The sequence below is a fragment of the Prinia subflava genome, chromosome 9 (genome assembly GCF_021018805.1).
Source record: "Prinia subflava isolate CZ2003 ecotype Zambia chromosome 9, Cam_Psub_1.2, whole genome shotgun sequence".
NCBI lineage: Eukaryota > Metazoa > Chordata > Aves > Passeriformes > Cisticolidae > Prinia > Prinia subflava.
This window is the reverse complement of record NC_086255.1, coordinates 32,885,565-32,891,564: the sequence shown is the minus strand read 5'-3', so window position 1 is coordinate 32,891,564 and position 6,000 is coordinate 32,885,565. Positions and strand designations below refer to the sequence as shown.

At 48.2% G+C, this 6,000-nt stretch overlaps 1 protein-coding gene across 5 annotated transcripts in view; it reads left to right on the top strand.

Moving 5' to 3' along the window:
- Positions 1 to 706: 706 nt before the first annotated feature.
- MICU1 (mitochondrial calcium uptake 1) overlaps positions 707 to 6,000 on the top strand; it is an 83,646-nt gene continuing 78,352 nt past the window's right edge. For 4 of the 5 annotated variants that reach the window (XM_063406273.1, XM_063406272.1, XM_063406271.1 and 1 more), the window contains exons 1-3: positions 707 to 788; positions 1,286 to 1,446; positions 1,998 to 2,076. The gene's annotated coding sequence lies outside the window, so the exon portion shown is untranslated. The remainder of the gene's footprint in view (positions 789 to 1,285; positions 1,447 to 1,997; positions 2,077 to 6,000) is intronic. The other variant, XM_063406270.1, reaches the window with a different exon arrangement.

The window sequence follows — 6,000 nt, the reverse complement described above, 5'->3', positions numbered from 1 at the left end:
AGGTAGATAGGCCCCTGAGACTCTATATACAGACCTTTCTATATATATATATGTGTGTGTGTGTGTATAGGCTCCTCAGATCCTATCTTCAGGCCTTTCAGAGGCTCTATCTATCTGGGCCCTGAGATACTATAAACAGACCTCTCAGAGCCTATATATATGTATAGATATTTATATTTATATATATATATATGGGCCCCTCAGAACCTATACACAGGCCTTTCAAAGCGTCTCTCTATCTGGGCCTCTCAGACCCTATATACAAACCTTTCAGACTATCTATCAATCTATCTATAGATAGGTGGGCCCCTCAGACCTTATAGAGAGACCTCACAGAACCCATATATATAAATATATATATGGCCTCCTGGGAGCCTATTACGAGCCTTCCGTTGTATGTAAGCCCCCGAGGCCCCACACACTCTTTCAGACCCTACACCAAATCCCCTCAACCCCTACACACAGGACCCATAGGAACACTCACCCCACGCTGTACAAAAGCCTCTCGTGACCTACACAAAGAGGTTTCTAAAGCCCTCTACACGCACGGACCCCCTCAAACCCGCAGCAACCCCCGCGCCCCTCACGGCGCTCCGCAGCCGCCGAGGCCACGCCCACTCCCCATAGACCACGCCCATTGCCGACAGACCACGCCCAGTCCCCATAGACCACGCCCACTGCTGATAGACCACACCCGTGCTCACACAGACCACGCCCATACACGCAGGCCCCGCCCCCGGAAGCGCGCGCGCGGCGGGCGGAGCGGCGGGAGCGGCGGCGGGGTTGAGGTGAGAGCGGTCCTGAAGGGGCCGGGGGTGGTGAAGAGGGGACGGCTCAGGGCTGGGGGGGTCCATGGCCCCGGGGCTGCGGTGTTCTGGGCTTTGGGGTTGATGGAGGCCCGGGCTGAGTGGAGCCCAGGACCCAGAACTCGGTGGGGGGGTCCCGAGGCACGGCGCTGGGGGAAGTTTAAGGCCCCGGAACATGGGGTCTGCTTAGGCCACAGGGTCTGAGGGGAGCCCTGCGGGTTGAGGAGGGGTTCCCGCGCCCCGGGAATGGAAGCGGGGCTAGGGGGAGTGGCAGGCCCCGGGAATGAGGGACTCTAAGGCCCCGGGACGGAGGAGTCCTGGGTCCCGGGACTTGGGGCTAAGGTGTCCCAGGCCCCAGGGCTGAGACAGAGCCGCTGCCCGGGAAAACCAGGTTTTCCGGCACACACGGGGCTGGGGATGCCATGTTCTTCTGGCTTTTCCATCGCCTAGTCCCGCAGTAACACTGCCTTCACCCCTAGGAAGTAAACCTGGGGTGTAGGGCTCCATCGCAAGGAGGGATCCCGCCGCTGTCGTGCGCCCTGCAGGGAGTGTTGTGGGCACTCTCACTCCGTGCGAGGAGTTCGGCCTGGGTTCCTTTTCTTGCTGGCTGCGGGATCGCCGGCGGCGCTGCCCGGGCTGTGTGAGTTATCGCCGTGTGTTAGAGCTCATGGCAAACTACTTTCTCTTGATAGAGGTTCTTTAAAGCTGTAATTCCGCTGAATGGCCCCAGCTGCGTTTGATGTGCAGTTTGTGTCGGAAAACCTTTAGGGTGAATTTGAGTGAATTTGAGTTAATAAACTGCTCCGAGCACAGAAATGCCTGATGTTTATCACAACGTGATTTATGTGTTCGGTGCTTGCCTGTGGTTTAATGAGCTGCTTGGGAAAGATGGTAAATCTGACTGTGTTTTGTGTGGTCTAGTGGGGTGGGCAGGTCCAGCCAGGCAGGATTTTTGGAGGTTTCTCCTTTAGAATCCTCATTGCCAGCTCAGGCTTGACTTAAAGGCCTGGCTTATCTTTAATTCCTTTATTCAGCTGTTGACTATTTTCCTCCTCCTGGCTTTTTTTGGCTCAGTCTGAGATGCATTTCCTGAGGTCGATACATGTGAGCACTGCAGGGCATGACTGCCAGGAGGGAAATTGGATGCAGCACGAGGTTTTGATCTTTATTATGTTTCTTTGTCGTTTTTAGAACACAGCCCAGCTGAGAAATACTTCCCTGTGTTCTCTGTGACCTTTTGACCTGCAAACTGGGAGCAAATACACTACAGGTGAGGATGGTGTTGCTGTGCAGCTCACTGCTCTCAGGTGCTTTAATTGCTGAACTAATCATTTGGCTGATTGTTACCCTTAATATACCCTGTGTGCAATTATTCTTGTCCTGGAGCATTCTCTCAGGGCTTTTCTTAAAGCTGGAGGAGAATGAGTTGCCTTTTTTTGCATTGTTCAAAGTTGTGCTGACTTTCCTTGTGCAAGTGCTTGGGCACAGCGAGCCCTGGAAGAAGTTTGTCTGCCTGTAGCTTTCTGACAACTTCAGCTGTGCCACTTTCATAAAATGTAAAAAAATCCCAACACCAAAAAACCCTCAAGTGCTCACTAAAAATGCATTTGAATATAGGGAGGTATAAATAAAACCCCAACAAAAATACAACCAGGTTCCTGTTGCACCTCCTGGGTTCCTGGGTAAGCTCGTGGCAGAGCTTGGGGAGAGATGATCCCGTTGTCCTCAGGCTGCAAGACTTGCAAATCATTTGAAGTCTGGGCAGGGCTTTGAAGCAGCATCTCAGAAATGTTATATTTTTCAGGTGATAGTTGAGGGAGCCATCAGCATGTTCAGATGTGGAATGTGAAAATAACCATTTCTATTTTCTTGAGCAAAATAAGTTCTGTAGCAATCATAGTAAGTTTATTATAAAACCACGTTGTTTCATGCTGTTCCAGTTGCTGCAGTAACACTTCCTGAAGAGAGCTGGGATATTGAAATATTTGATTTTTTTCTTCCCAAGTTCCCAGTTGACATATTAGGGCCCAATATTTTAACACAGCTCAGTGCAGTGGGGCTGAGAAGCTTGGGTACAACAGTAAAAATAACCTTAATTATATTAATTCCAGGTGCTGTGTTTTCCTACTGAGACGTTGAGGGGGCGTCAGTGAAAAAGTGTCTTGGTATAGGTGTGACTTCAGGTGGGATGATGTTGTTTGGGATAATTTGGCAGGAAACAGTTACCCAGGGTCTTAGGGTGTTGTACACCTTTGAGATGAATATTGCTTTTCTTTTTTTAAACTGAATTGTTCTAAGAAAAGTGTGGTGCAAATGATGTGGTTCCCTCTTAGACACAGAACCATGGAAAGGCCATTGACAGTCATCCAGTGCCACCCCTGCCATGGCAGGGACACCTTCCACTGTCCCAGGCTGCTCCAAGCCCCAAAGTCCAACCTGGCCTTGGGCACTGCCAGGGATCCAGGGGCAGCCACAGCTGCTCTGGGCACCCTGTGCCAGGGCCTGCCCACCCTCCCAGGGAACAATTCCTTCCCAATATCCCATCCAGCCCTGCCCTCTGGCAGTGGGAACCCATTCTCCCTTGTCCTTTTGCTCTATGTCCTTGTCCAAAATCATTCTCCAGCTCTTTTGTCAGTACTGAAAGGCTGAGGATGAATATTTATCTTTAGGGTGATACATTTGACACTTCCAGTAAAAAATACACAGACTCATAGCAGAAAGTGAGTAGAGCCTGAGGCACTTTGTCTCCCTAAGCACACACCATCCAAAGCCTGTGGCAGCCTCACCTCTAAGGTTTAGATTTAAGATACTTTAAAAGAGGAAAAATAAGACTGTTAGATCATGAATAGTTTTACTGTGGCTTCTGTGGACTTACCTGAAAAGTCCTTGGGTAGTAAATTCTGGGTTATGTTTGTCTACTGCCCTGTCTGTGAGTACAGTGACTTGGTTTTCCCCAGAGAAACCTGCTATGGTTTGCTTCCATGTATTCTGGTTTTAACCCCTCTTGAGAGCACCTTTTAATTGTAGTCCCACCATGTGAAGAGCTCCTTCATGTGGGGCAGGACAAGGTTGGAAGAACCAAAGCACTGATGGCTGTAACCGGGAATTTTGTGCCAAGACTGGCACAAGGTTTGGGTTGGGGATTTTTTTCTGGGTCTCCAAGGTCTCTCAAGCTAAAATTCTTAGTTATTTCTCTTACTTTAGCTCTGTGAAGTGAAATCTGTGATCCTCATGTAGACAACAAGAAAAAAGATCATGGTTTCAGACAAGCAAGGTTGCAGCTGACCTGTGCTTGAAACATGAGCCCTGGGAATCTGTGTGGCCCCACAATTTGTAGCGTGTCTGTGATGCAGACAGAGCTGCTGTGCTCACACAGACCAGCCAGCCCTGTGTCTGTATGCACCAGTTGTGTTCTGTACCACCACTTGAATTTGTGTTTTCATTTGTTTGGTGCAAGCTTGCAGCTCTGGCATTTGTGCCTCGGGAGCTACAAGAGCAGTGGGATTTTTGTCACAAAAGTCTCACTTGTGATACAGACAGGTACCTAAGGTGAGCTGCCTGCCTGCCCACCGTGGATGGAGCCAAGGTGGCTTTTTCCTGCTGGAACCAAGCTCCTCAAGCTGTGTTCTGAAAGCACAAGGCACTAGCCTGGCTCATCCATGTTGTTTTCTCCTCCCTGAAGTTCAAGCTAATCCAACAATGTGTTGCTGGAAAAGCAACTGCAGTGATTCAGACCTGCTTTTCCTTTTTTGGGGGAAAGCAATGCTGCACTCCTCTCCTGACTTCCCAAACAATCTCCCTCTGGTAAAGGAAACAGGTGCTGTGATTTTTTTGTTTGTTTCATTAAGTTTTTAATTTAAAATTTCTTTGTATAGAAAAGAAAGCCACCAAAGCATGAATCTTTGGCCAGGAAGAAGTGTTTTCTTGATGAGGACTGGCTGTAAGTGATGTTTCTGTTAAAAAGGCAACTTCAGCCAAGGAGAAATTACCACATTGTGATATTCGGGTTCTTAGGGGGTTCACAAATCTCTTTCGTCCTTGTCACACAGGAGTTCAGACTTCTCCATATCAAATTCTGAGACAATCCACTGTCTGTCTCCCTTCAAAAGAACTTTGTCTCCTTCTGGAGCTGGAATTGTATCTGCAGATAACTCGAACCTGCCAAACTGTCACCTTGTCAGCCTTGAGAGGCTCTTGCTCTGTTCTAAATTTCTCTCTTCCAGATAGGAGTTCATACTCATTTTCTTGGAGCCAAATGAGCCATAAACATTTCTTAAATTTGAGTACTCTGAAATACTTTTTGTTTGTTTTGAGCTACATGCAGGCGGGTGACTTGGCTGGAGCTTCAAGGAGAGTCTCTCCACTCTGTGGAAAAGTTAGGAATTCTCAGGGAAATCTCACCCTATGGACACAGCTTGTGCAAGGCAGGTTAAATGAGTCAGGCCATTAAGCAGATGCATTCCTGCTGGCTGTAACTTTTTATAGGAAAAGGCAGGCGTGTTATGTTTTCTACCCCTCTGCCAACAGTTCTCTGATGATCCTTTGCTCTTCAAATCAGTGTGGAAATACCTGTGCTCTGGTGCACCTGCTCATGGGGCTGGTTTGCAAAGGCAGCCTAATTATTTGAGAACAGCAACTGGAAAAAGAAAATTTCACCCTGCTGATTGGGGTAGAAGTAACTCGTGAAGCAGGGTTGTTATCTTTAATAAGGGGTGAGAAGCTTTTTGGTTGGTTTTTGTTTTTACAGCTCTTCTAAGTTACCTCTGACATCTGTGGAGGTGTTTCTAGGGAGTTTTTCGTGGCTGGGGTTTACTGAAATGTTTTTTAGGTAGAAAAGCTCAAGTAATGTGCTGCATTTTGAGTGCAGGAAGGGAAGGGAACGCTTTGACCAGGAAAAAGCAGCATTTGGCATTTGTTTCTGTGGAAGTTTATAGCTGCCTCTTAGAAACCTACAGTGCATTGCTGGAGTCTGACAGTCTGAAGTAGCAAGGAAATGTTGTATCCTTGCTGGAGGTGCTATTTTCAGTGCTGTTGCAACAGATGGGACCAGTTTACTCTGTTTGGGTACACTCATTTTTCGTTTGTGTCTCCAAGTTGTGCTTCGTGGTGGCTGCATCCATCCTCTCTCACATCCTCTGGCGGCTCAGCTCACAGGTTCAATTTGGGGTTGCTGTTGCTGTTGAGTTTGCCAAAT